Source organism: Acomys russatus, chromosome 16, assembly GCF_903995435.1.
Source record: "Acomys russatus chromosome 16, mAcoRus1.1, whole genome shotgun sequence".
Taxonomy (NCBI): Eukaryota; Metazoa; Chordata; class Mammalia; order Rodentia; family Muridae; genus Acomys; species Acomys russatus.
Genome location: NC_067152.1, coordinates 27,208,878 through 27,221,172, shown reverse-complemented (window position 1 = coordinate 27,221,172; position 12,295 = coordinate 27,208,878). Strand labels below are relative to the sequence as shown.

Here is a 12,295-nt window from a genome sequence, read left to right as displayed (position 1 = left end):
TCCCAGCAACCATATGGTGGCTCACAACCGTCTGTAATATGACCTGATGCCCTCTTCTGGCCTGCAGGTATACATGCAGCCAGAGCACTGTATACGTGATAAACAAATAAATAAATCTTTAAAAACAAAAACAAACAAACAAAAAACACAAAAGGGTAGTGTGTACTTGCAATCTCAGCACTGGGGCTGTGGAGAGAGGTGGGTCTCTGGGGTTCACTGCCCCGACATCCTAGCATAGACAGTTCTCCCAAGTCCCAGTGAGAGCTCCTACCTCAAAAAACGAGGTGAACAACTCCTGAGAGGGACACCTGAGGTTGTCCTTTGGCCTCCACATGTGTGTATCTACATATGTACACACACACACACACACACATCCAAATCACACAGAAGCATGTACCCCTCTATGCCCAGCTTGTCCTAACCGTGGCACATGTAAGCTAACCTGGTAGGTAGCTTGACTGATCCTGCCAACAGCCTTGAATGAAGGCAGGGCTGGAAACACCCCCGTGATTCATCCACGAGACGTATCTAATGCTGTATGCCTGGGATTTTATGTAGTTGCCACCACCAACAGCTTGTGGGCTGGGTCTCAGTGACCATTCGTAGGTGTGCCACCTCCAATCTCAGGCCACACTTGTAGACTGAAGAGGTCTCCTCTGGCTGGCCTAGCCCAGACAGTTCTGTGGTATCGGCTGTAGCTCCGCCTCCCCACTGCACCCCCACTTGAAGCAGAGCACTGTTGTACGGAATGAGCCCGTGTGATCATAACACCCCTGAGGCTCCTAAACAGCCTCCTTCACCCTATTTGAGTTTTGCTTGGACTGTCCACAGCAGTTCCAGGCCCCAACCTTGGCCACAGACTAGTGCTCAACACCTACCCTACCTGTGTATAGAAATGCTGTCCTTTTAATGATCATGAAGCCAGAGCGGGAGTTGGGGAATAGGGATACATGTGTGTATGTGCATGCATGTGTATGCTCATGTGCATGTGTGTGTGTACAGGCGTGTGTGTGTGTGTGTGTGTGTGTGTGTGTGTGTGTGTGTGTGTGTTTTCTCAGTGAATGCTGAGAAGGGGAAGGAGCCTCAGGATTGGATTGAAGCCCCTTCCTACCTCTGTCCCCTGGTCTCTAACACTCTTCAGAGAAGTCAATTTACAGAGAACTCACCAAGAGAACACAAGGCTACCCCCCCTGAGGCATGGTGACTGTCCTCTGTTTCTGGGAATAGAGGGAAGGGAGGGAGGGTGTGAGACTAACCTGGGTGGTGGAGGAGGGTGGGAATCTTGCTTCCTTTGCCCAGCGGCCATGCCCACCTATCCAGAGGAGAGGCTGGCAGGTCGGGTACTCCAGACGCAGAGAAGAGGGTGCAACTACTATACTGGGTGCCCATCTCCTCCCTGGCCAAGTGAGCAGAGAGAAACCTGTGCTTTGCACTCCCTGCTCACAGCGGGCGTAGGCCAGGACCATGGGAGAGCATGGAATGGGCAGGAGTGGGCTTGGCCACAGTTCTGAGCAGCCCAGGCCAACCCGGCTTTGTGTCCTCACCCTGATGACTATCGTTCCCTCTTCCCGCTGAGCTAGTTTGCCCTCCTCTCAACTCAACAAGACCTCTTTTGTGCCTTGACCAGCCTGCACCCGACCTCAAGTCTTCTGGGGGTATGTGGAAAAGGGTTTCTTCCCTGCCACTCCCCAGTGATCTGCCACTTTCCTCTGTTATGACTCCAGGGGCCTTTCTTTCTTACTGTCTGTCTCTCATTGTTCCTGGGGGTTTCTTAAGCCTCCAACCCACCCACAGCGTCCTTTGCCAGCTGCCTGCTCCCTGTATTCCAAGCTTTAAACTAGGGCTTCATAGTCCCAGAAGCAAATGGAGACCATAACATCAAAAGAAGGCCAGCCCTCTGCTTTGGCTTTGGGCCTGACCTTCATGTACTGCTGAGCTCAGCCCCGAGCATGGGCTTTCCCTTCACCCTGGCCTCCAGCCACCCTAGTCCCCTTGCACCCCTTCTCAACGCTAAGCCTTTACTCTCCCCTGTCCACCCACCTGGAACGCCGGTGGTCCTTCGGCCGGTTGCTGAAACCCTTCTCTTTGTTCACAGAGTCTTGGTGCTCTAGAGGAAAACACAAAGTCTTTAGTCAGAACTTGGCTCTGTGACCTTGTGCAACTTCATCTGCCTCTCTGAGCTGAGCACCCTCTTTCACAGAAAGAGGACAGCAAGGTCCATGGGTCAGGATTGCTGTTAAGACTCAGCCATAAGGCCAGGAATGATGCCTCGTGCCTGCCATTCTAGCATCAGGGAGGCAGAGACAGAATTGCCTGGGCTACCCAGTGAATTCAAGGTTCAGCTGGCCTGACCCTGTCTCAATAAACCAAAATACCAGCCAGTCAAGACTCAGTCACAGTGCCTGGCACTATGTGTATTGTGTATCCCAGATGTATTGTGGGCCCCTTCTTTTGGCCCTAATCAGTCGACCCTCTCCCACAAAAGACTGTGTTCTGCTGTTTATTCAAACATATGTTTGTTGATAAGAAGGCTCCTAAAGCTCAGAGCTTTCTGGAGCTCCAAGTTCAGGGCATATCCTGGGTCACTCTCCCCAACCTAGGGCCACTGAAAGGCTCTGCCTTTCATAGTCCTAGCCTCAGCCTGTTGACATCCCACTGACCTGCTTCCAACCCCATGGCAACAATAGCAGCGATAGCAGCAGCAGCAGCAGCCGCTGTGGCAGTGGCAGCGGCAGGATCTTTGCCTGCTGCTGGGCTGGCTTTTGAGTTCCTAACCTGCCCTGCAAGCCGGCAAGATACTGGTTGTGCTGGCACTGTTCTTTCCTCTGCCATCAGCCACACCCTCCCTTGGTTAATGCACCATCGCCCCAGGACTCTGGGTGTAGAGGGCATGGTGACCCTGTCCCAGGAGAGACACAGGGGCCCTTGAGCTTTCCAGAGAGCCACCCCTTAACTATTCCTGGAAGGGTGCCCAGATAGGTGAGGTACACAGGCGCCAGAGAGGAGTGCGTGAGAATCTCCAGGTGGTAGTCCTTCATCACTCCACTTCTCACCCTACCCTTCCCACCCCTTAGCAAAAATTTACTCCCTCCTGACCCGGCAAGCTGGCTGGGACTAGGCTCGGGGAAGGAAAGAAAGCACACTTTGTTTTTTTCCAGTTGATGGAAGGGGACTTTATTCGGTCCCAGGGTCACAGGTTAGGTATGGCCCCAGCTTTATTTGACCTTCTTCTTGGGGCGCAGGTTGTTGGTGTGGCCGCACTTCTTCTTGGGGCAGTTGACTGCACGGGGGTGCAGACGTGCGTAGCACTTGTGGCAGATCAACTTTTATTGCATGCTTTTCCTATCGTTGGTCTCATAAGCATATCCTCTCCCCTCTCCTGCTTCCCCCCCCCCAGCCCCCATTTAAACTTGTAGTGATGCTCCATCCCTGCTTCTCAAGGGCTAGGACTTCAGGAATGCCTCTGAACACCGAGCCACATTCCCTATTTTTTTCCTTTAAAAAAACGCAAACATCCATTTAACTAACATTTTACATGATATTGAAGGCACAAGGTCCAAAAGGACAGACAGAGGACAACTGGTTTTTCTTTCCGTGTTTTTCACATTACATCCCTTCTGGCAGGCCACCCGTTGTTATCAGGGTCTTGCATGTACCCCCTGAAAGATTGTATTAACTTTACCCTTCAACCATGACTTATCCACGAGGGGAAACTGAGGCTCTCAGAGACCTTAAGCAGTTCAGCAAGGACATGTGGCCAATAAATCAACAAAATTGGTTGACACTGGGGTGAAGCCCTAACTGTTGTTCATCTTGGGCAGAAGCTATCCTGAATACCAGCAGAGCCCCTCCTGAGGAATTGGCTGTGACAGCTTTCACAGGTCCCAGAGCTCTGGGCTGTCTGCTGGCCAGCCTGTTAAGTGCCTGGCCTTCTCTCTGCCTCTAAGGGCCTGGTCTGGCTTCTTCCCATAACAAAGAAGGGAAATTCCCATGAGTATCCTTCCTTGGCTGATGTTTGGCGGGTGCTTTCCCTGGTCCAGCCTGATGCCTGGGAAGCCACATAAACACGGGTCTCTCTGGCTGAAGGGAGTCTTGGTTGTGGCTTCAATTACGTTTCAAGAAAATGGTCTCATGATCTCCCTGTGGCTATGAAAGAAGAATGTGAAATGAAGGAGCTGTTCTCGGTGGCAGCCACATGGTCACCCACCAGCATGAAGGAAGGAGGCTCCAGCTGGTCCTGGCTGAGAAGCGGGAGGATGTATGGTCACAGCCTGTGTGCCAGGCCTTGAGGCTCTTCCACGCAGTTTCTATGTCTTTTGGTCAGGCTGGAGTGGACTGGGGGCTGTCTCCCAGTGGCCATCTCTTCACCTCCAGGTATCGTTCTGGAATCTTCCAAGATCCTACTTTCCTATTCAATTTCCTTCCAGTACTTTCTGTATCCTAAGACTGGTGTCCTCACAGCAACATGGTCCTGGGATCCAAAGGAGAGGTATTTGGGCTCGTCGGATTTTTCAAGCGTGGAGGACTCTGTTGGACCTTTCTTCCTGTCCCAGAATGACAGCTTTCTGTTTTGGTGAGGTAGCCACAGAACACTCCATCCTTTGTGTCTCCAAACATAGGACTAATTTGCTACCTAGTGAGCCGTGAGACATGTGTTATGGCTTCTCGACTAGAGTGAAGTGACTGACCCTTGCTGATGCTACTGGTCACCAACCACAGTAGCCAACTCGAGCCCTAGACCATATTCAGTCTTAGGAAAAAGGCATTTAAATCTTGGCTCTTATTAATAACAACAACAGTTAACAGAAATATAGTGTTTGGCAGTGTTTAAAGCATCTCACATCTCTTAGCTCACTTGATTCTCAGGATGCCACGAAGTAGACAGTACTGATATTGCTATGCAGTGAAAACAGAGAACAAGGCAGAAAAATGTTCACCAATAGTGTGACTGGTTTTGGACCTTGTGCTCTTGGTATGTACATAGCTCTTGTAGTTTCCTTTTCCAGTATATAGCATATTTACTGGGTGTCTACTCAGGGTTGGGTGTGGGTGGGGGGATTTAAAGGTGAACAGGATATTGTGTCTGCCCTTGGAGGAGATACACGCTAACAAGAATTGTTCTTCAGCACAAGAGGTATGGTGATAAGGCATGCATGAAGCGTGTGATGAAAAACAGGAGAGTAACCGTCCGTACTGCCTAGACTCTGGGCAGCAACCTGTGTGTGTGGTGGTGGTGGTGGTGGGGGGGGGGGTCGAACGACTCTTTCACAGGGGTTACCTAAGACCATCGGAAAACACAGATATTTAAGATAAACAGCAGTAGCAAAATTATAGTTATGAAGTAGCAATGAAAATAAATTTATGGTTGGCCTTCACCACAACATGAAGAACTGTATTAAAGGGTCACAGCATTAGGAAGGTTGAGAACCAGGGCACTAGAGCAAGCATCACACAGAAGGGTAGGCATTGAGAGGCCAGGAGTGTGTTCCCAGAAGGGGAGACAGCACATATGCTGGTATAAAAGCCTGAAAGGAGAAATGTGCCCTAAGCTGGCTGGGGGGGGGGGGGGGGGCGCGAGGCGGGGGAAGCCCAGGGCCGCTGCTTTCATCCAGCTTCCTGTCCCAGCCTCCAAACTCCCTGCTTCTGTCAGGTGTTGGCCCAGCCTGTAGAACAGGAGCAAAAAGGTTTCGTGATCAGTTGCAGACCCCAAAATCTTTGTAGCTGGTGTTATTCTTAGGGTGAAGGGAAGGCTGCTGGGGAAGAGGATCATGGGAGAGCTTGCCTCTTGGTCCAGCCTGGCTAGGAAAATTTTCAGCTGAACATATTGTAGGAGACTGTAGAGAATTGGCGTTCAATGTGTTTGTGCGGGGCTGAGAAGGGGTCTTCTTTCTTTTGCCCCTGCAGCTGAGGTTTCTGTACCTCCGATGTGCCTTGCTTCCGGGCTGGCCCCGCTGGCCCTTGGAGGGTTGCCAGGGAAACCACTGGCCAGCTCGGGTGATGGAGCTCAGGAGAGTGGGTGACTCAGGTTGTCTTCTCTCACATGTATACAGCAGCCTCTCTCCAACATCGACGAAAGGATCATGGAGACCCTGTACCCCTGGAATAAACACAGACAGCCCAGGATAAACCTGTCATTCCCTTAACCTTGACTTGTGGTAGCTGGCAAAAAAAAAAAAAAAAAAAAAAAAAAAAAAAAATCCCAGAGAGTAAGGCGTCTTCCCGGTACCCCCATAGTCACCCAGGGGCAGTCTACCTATCTAGTCGCTCCGGTTCTGCCTGTGCCCGTCGGGGTAGTCTGACGCGGACCCTGGTTTAAGCCGCCCTCCGGGAAGCGGGCCCGGGATAATTATTGATCGGGGCTACGTGGACTTCTGCCCTCGGCCTGAGAGCTAGAGGACCCGGAATGTGGGCCTGGTTCCCGGCGAGAGGGCGGTGGTCGGGCCTTGGAGGGGAGCCCAACCTCTCAGACCACAGGCGCCCGTGCCCTTGAGCAGTGGTCGCACCAACCCAAAGAGAGCAACATGTGCTAGGAGCCCGGAGGCCGTGCGGGGGTGTCTAGGCGTCCTGGAGCTGGCTCGGCCAGCAGCGGGAGCGCGCGGCGCAGGCCCGACCGAGCGCGCCACCGCGCCCCGCTGCGCGCAGAGGGTTCCGGGGCCCCGCAGGGCGGCCGCGCAGGGGGCGCGGAGGGACCTCGGGGCTGGGGAGCGCGCGCCTGGAGGAACCAGGAAGCAGGGCGCGTTCGGGGCTCCGGGCGAGCGCGCGTCCCCGGAGCCTAGGCGCGAGAGCGGCGCGCGCGCCCCCGTGGGCCCGGGCGGGAGGAGAGTCGGCGGCCCTAGCCGTCACCCCGGGCGGGGACCGAGCGCTGGTGACGACGCGCGGAGGTCCTGCACAGGGAGGGAGCGAGCGGGCGCAAGAGAGCTTGCGGGGCCGGAGAAGCCGCTGCCTCTAGTGGGGCAGAACGAGGTAGGAGCCGCGCCCCGCGCGGGGCCGGGGGCCGGGGAGCCCGGGCGGGGCCCGGTGCTCCTGCTGCCTAGAAGCTGGGCAGGGCCGAGCCGCCGCCATCGCTCCGGGGCCGTGGGGAGGCCGCGGGGACCGCGCGCCGGGCGGCTGCAGAGGGGCCCGGGGCGCTGGCGGGGGGAGCGAGAGGGGCGCGCGGAGGCCGCGGCGGGGGGCGCCGTGGATGCGGTGGAAACTACCGAAGCGTGTGTGTCACGTTGGGTGTGTGAGAGACACCCGAGAGCGATCCCCTGGGAGCGAGGGGACTGCTGTCGGCCGCCTCACACCTTCCTGTTGCAATTCTGAAGAGTCCCTGTGGTCTCCCAGGTTTTCCTCTTAATATTACTGAGCTCCCCTCAAATGGGGGCTGCCCAAGACTCCAGGGAAAGAGATGAGACAGAGGTGCCCAGTGGGGTGGGGGGTACCAGCAAAGCTTGAAGAAATAGTGCCTTATAAGGAGTCAAGACAACAAATGCGAACATTTTGATAAGGCTCTGGGCTGCGGGATCCCACATCAGGACCCGCCAGGCCTGGGCTTGAACGTGTGGTGGTGTGATGCGGGCTTTTTCTTTCTTTCTTTCTTTTTGGTGTGTGTGTGTGGGGGGGGGGTATGGGGTGTCGGAAGGAGAGCTGTCTTATCACAAAAGCTGGTCTGAGAAGAAAAGAATCTGGCAAGATGGTCAGAGTGATCAAAGACGGAAAAAAAAAACTTGTCTGGAGCAGGAGGTGTTTGCAGACACTTGTAGCTAGCAGTGATGGAAAAGGCAAGGAAGGAAAACAAGCGCCAGCACTTAGGAAGCTGGGATTAATGAAAGCCACAAGGATTTTTAAAGGCAAAAGGAGATACCAGCTCTCTTCCTTGAGGACCCATGCCCACTTCTTGTGCCCGTCTCACTGTGGGTCGTAGCTTGTATTAAACAGATAGTGGAAAACGGAATCTTAGAATTGGGAAGCCTCCACCCCCGGGATTATACTACATTCTTTTATTGTAAAAACTAGAAAACTGAGGCCCAGATAGGTGGAATTAGTTGCCAGCTCAGGTCTCAAGCGTTTTTATTTAGTAGTTTAGGGACTCACATTTACCCTCAAGGACCCATCGTGTGCAGTGGAGTAGATCTTTGCCTAAGTAGGGTTCTATAGGTTGTCATTGGAGTGCCCTCAGAGAGTGTCCCTTGAAAGTGCTAGTGTGTCACTGGGCTGATGGCTTTCTGCAGTCTTGTAGTAGTGGCATTTATCACCTGCTTGTATCTTGGGTTTCCAAATCAGTTGGATAGCTGCCTGAGCCATAGTAAGCTTTCAGCTGTTGAGTCCACGTTATCTCACATAATTTTGTTACCACTCAGTTAGGATCTTATCCCATTGTTCTCCTATTGCTATTTTGCTCACTTGTTTTTGTTGTTTGATGTTCAGTGTCTGTGGGGTGTATTTTATTCATTTCGTGTTTCTCTAATTGCATTTGTGAACATTGAATTGGTCTTGAACCTTTTCAGCTCTGTGTGTGTGTGTGTGTGTGTGTGTGTGGTTTCGTTGATTGGCTCCGATTTGTTTGTGTGTTTGCTTGGTAGCAATCTTCATCATATAAAATAGTACAGTTGTTGTTTTTTTTTGTTTTGTTTTGTTGTTTTGCAAGACATGCTTTCTCTGTGTAGCCTTGACTATCCTGGACTCACTTTGTAGACCAGGCTGGCCTCAAACTCACAGAGATCTGCCTGCCTCTGCCTCCCAAGTGCTGGGATTAAAGGCGTGCACCACCACCACCCTGCGGGGCTTCTGAGTCCAGATAAAACAGCAGCATACATCTGGCCAGGTGTCACCAGAGGATGACCTGTTTACTGTAGGCTTTGGAGATTCAAGCACGAAGTTGGATACAGCAAGGGGATGGAATGGTCTCTCCATCTCTTCCCCTCCCTCTTTCTCCCCTCACATCAGAAAGAAAACAAAAACAAGAGTTGATTTTTGTCACTAGCAGTTTGGGGATTGCATAACTCAGAGCTAAATTCCTCTAAAAAGGCTTTGCTGTAAACCCAGAGGTTTCACCTTCTCCCTAACCCTTACCTTTCCTGTTTTCTTATTTCTGCCAGGAAGCTATTAATATATGTTTGGTTGAGTTTAAGATGGATATGTTTCTTAAGTGTGTACTCCATGATATGTAGAGGAAGAAGAGGAGAAGGAGAAGGAGGAGGAAGAGGAGGAGGAGGAGGAAGAAGAGGCAGAGGAGGAGGAGGAAGAAGAGGAAGAGGAGGAGGAGGAGGAAGAAGAGGCAGAGGAGGAGGAGGAGGAGGAAAAGCTGCTATCAGTGCTTGGAGTATTACAACATAAATATTTTGACCAACACTTCCTATTGGCTCTGAGTTCTCATTTCACCTCCATTTTCTTAGTCTCAATTGGTTTTTCTTCCTCCTCCTCCTCCTCCTCCTCCTCCTCCTCCTCCTTTTTCTTATACACAAAGACCACATCAAGATTAAAAGTGTCACTTACTGCTTTTTGGTACATGATTAATATTTCCCTCCCAATGTTGTTGTGGTTAGTCTTTTTTTGTTTTGTTATTTTTTTGTTTTTGTTTTTTCTTCCGAGACGAGGGTTTCTCTGTGTAGCCTTGACTGTCCTGGACTCGCTTTGTAGACCAGGCTGGCCTCGAACTTACAGAGATCTACCTGTCTCTGCCTCCTGAGTGCTGGGATTAAAGGCGTGCGCCACCACCGCCCAGTTGCTAGTCTGTGTTTGTATCAGGCTTACCGTAGAAGAATATGCTTACTGCCTTTACTTTGGTTTGTTATTATGTAGGCAGGTGATACATGTGGCCCTTATAGTAACAGGAAGATGCTATAGCATGCTTAAATCTGAGGGTAGTTGAAAGTGGGTTCAACGGAAGCCTCGCTGTTCTAGTGCCGTATGAGGTGTGTGTGTGTGTGTGTGTGTGTGTGTCTGCAAAGTCATGCCTTGCCCTTCATTTGGAGTGTAGACTACCATAGAATTTCCTACAAAGAAAGCATGCACACTAAAGACAAAACAAAGTCCCAGGTACTTATTGAGTTCTTCTGAGGAGTATTCTTTCATTTTGTTTTGTTTTGTTTCCAAGACAAGGTTTCTCTGTGTACCTCTGGCTGTCCTGGAACTCCATCTATAGACCAGGCTGACCTCGAACGTAGAGATCTGACTACCTTTGACTCCCTAGTGCTGGAATTAAAGGCTTGGGCTGCCACTGTCCCGCCTGAAGAATATTCTTTTACTGTGTAATAAAGTATCCAAGTACTGTAACTCTGGAACTTCTGTCTTCAGCTCCTCCTCCCCTTTCACTCAACTCCTCTGTTTTTTGGGTTTTATCCTAAAGCAGGCCATGGTCGTGTATACTTATACTTCTGTCTGCTATAGAAGCTGAGGCAGGGGGGTTTCAGAGTTGGAGGCTAGCCTGGGCTAATAATCAAGAATTTGGCTCAACATAAAACAAAATTGGGGGGCGGGCAGTGTAGCTTAGTGTATATATGTGTCTCTACATCCATTGCCCAGTGGCAACACCACACTGGGAGTGGGGGTGAGGTTGGCCTCAAAATACTACCTTGTCCAAATGTGTCATATTTAGAGAAATGTTTTTTTGTTTTGTTTTGTTTTTAATCTGTTTGTTTTTGGTTTTGTTTGGTTTTGAGCCAAGGTCTCATTCAGGAATGCAACCTGGCCTTGAATTTGTGACAGTCGTCTTTCCTCAGCCTCTCAAGCACTAAGATTATAGTTGTGAGTCAACAAGTCTACCTCCATTTTTTTTTAAATTTGAATTTTGTGAATAAAACTGCTCTAAAACCAGAAGTGGCTTTTTCCTCTAGAGTGGTGTGAACGAAACAGTTCTGTGCTTCTTTCCGGGAATTAGAAAGTCTAATTTAACAATCTAGTTTCCATTGATTAGGCAGGGTTTTGTGTGTGTGTGTGTGTGTGTGTGTGCGTGCGCGCGCGCGCGCATTTAAGTTTATTTGTTCCTAATTATAATGGCTTTATTTTCAGTAAAATATTGACAATGGATATTTGATTAAGATAACCCTTCACTACTAAAAACAAACACGCAAAACAATACAAACAAAAAACCAAGACATTTTGGAGAAGACTTGGTGTATCAGAATCTACGTTGCTTTACTCATGGAGAGAGAGGAAGACTGCTGTGTCAGCTCTTTACTTGGCAGAACGAGACCCTCACTTTGGTGGCTGCTGTGTCTTATGTGATGTTTTATTACTTTTGTTAGTTTGTCACACCCATGACTTCCTTGAAAGGTATTTTTGAGGTTTGCTTTCCCCCCCCCTTTTAAATGGTGATATTGGGGTGGGGGGTGCTTCCTGTTTATATTTTCAAAATTAGGTCCACATGTTAACTTTCTCCTCAGGTCACGATTTTACTTTAAACACACAAAGGCAAGGAGCAGATATCATGTGCATGCTCTACTCTGACTCTGTCATCCTGCTTCATGGAACAGTGTCACTGAGCTCAATCCAAGACCCAGTTGGGAATGCAAGGGACTCTTGAATGTTTCCCCCATCTTTCTTCAAGGCGGAGCACTTTTGGAAGGCGCCTTAAAGCTGCCACAGCAGAGGCACAGTGAGCGGAGAAAGGGGGCTGTTGCCAGCTGTTTCCTCCCAGGTGCCTAGAAGACACAGAGTGACGTTAGTGCCCTCAGGAGAAGCTGCCCCAGTGTGAGAGCAAACTGCAGCAGCTTTCCTGACCTTACCCAAAAGCCATACGCAGTGCCATGGAGAATGAAGAAAGAACCAATTCGGGTCTAGTGGTAGATCCCTGAAGGAATCACCTCAGCCTCAAAGCTCCTTCTCCATCCTCTGGGATGGTTGCCCACCCCATCCCGTCCCGTCCCCCTAGGGCTGTGGTTCTCTCACAGGGGTTACATATCAGATATCCTGACTATCAGATAGTCACATTAGGATTCATAACTAGCAAAATTACAGTTATGAAGTAGCAACAAAAATAACTTTATGGGGGCAGGAGAGATGGCTCAGTGGTTAAGAGCACCGCCTGCTCTTCCAGAGGTCCTGAGTTCAATTCCCAGTAACCACATGGTGGCTCACAATCATCTATAATGTTATCTGATACCCTCTTCTGCAGATAAAGCACTCATATACAATAAATATAATAAATAAATCTTTAAAAAAAGAATTAAAAAATAACTTTATGGTTGGGGGGTCAGTATAACATGAGGAACTGTATTGAAAGGTTGCAGCATTGGGAAGGTTGAGAGCCACTGCGCTAGGGTCTTGTGTAGCCCGGCCTGGTCTTGAACTCTTTAGGTAGGCCAGGATGGCCTTG

General features: G+C 50.3%; 1 protein-coding gene across 3 annotated transcripts in view; it reads left to right on the top strand.

Moving 5' to 3' along the window:
• The first annotated feature begins 6,795 nt into the window (after positions 1-6,795).
• Positions 6,796-12,295, top strand: part of Stat5b (signal transducer and activator of transcription 5B) — a 74,182-nt gene continuing 68,682 nt past the window's right edge. For 2 of the 3 annotated variants that reach the window (XM_051158632.1, XM_051158634.1), the window contains exon 1: positions 6,796-6,963. The gene's annotated coding sequence lies outside the window, so the exon portion shown is untranslated. The remainder of the gene's footprint in view (positions 6,964-12,295) is intronic. The other variant, XM_051158633.1, reaches the window with a different exon arrangement.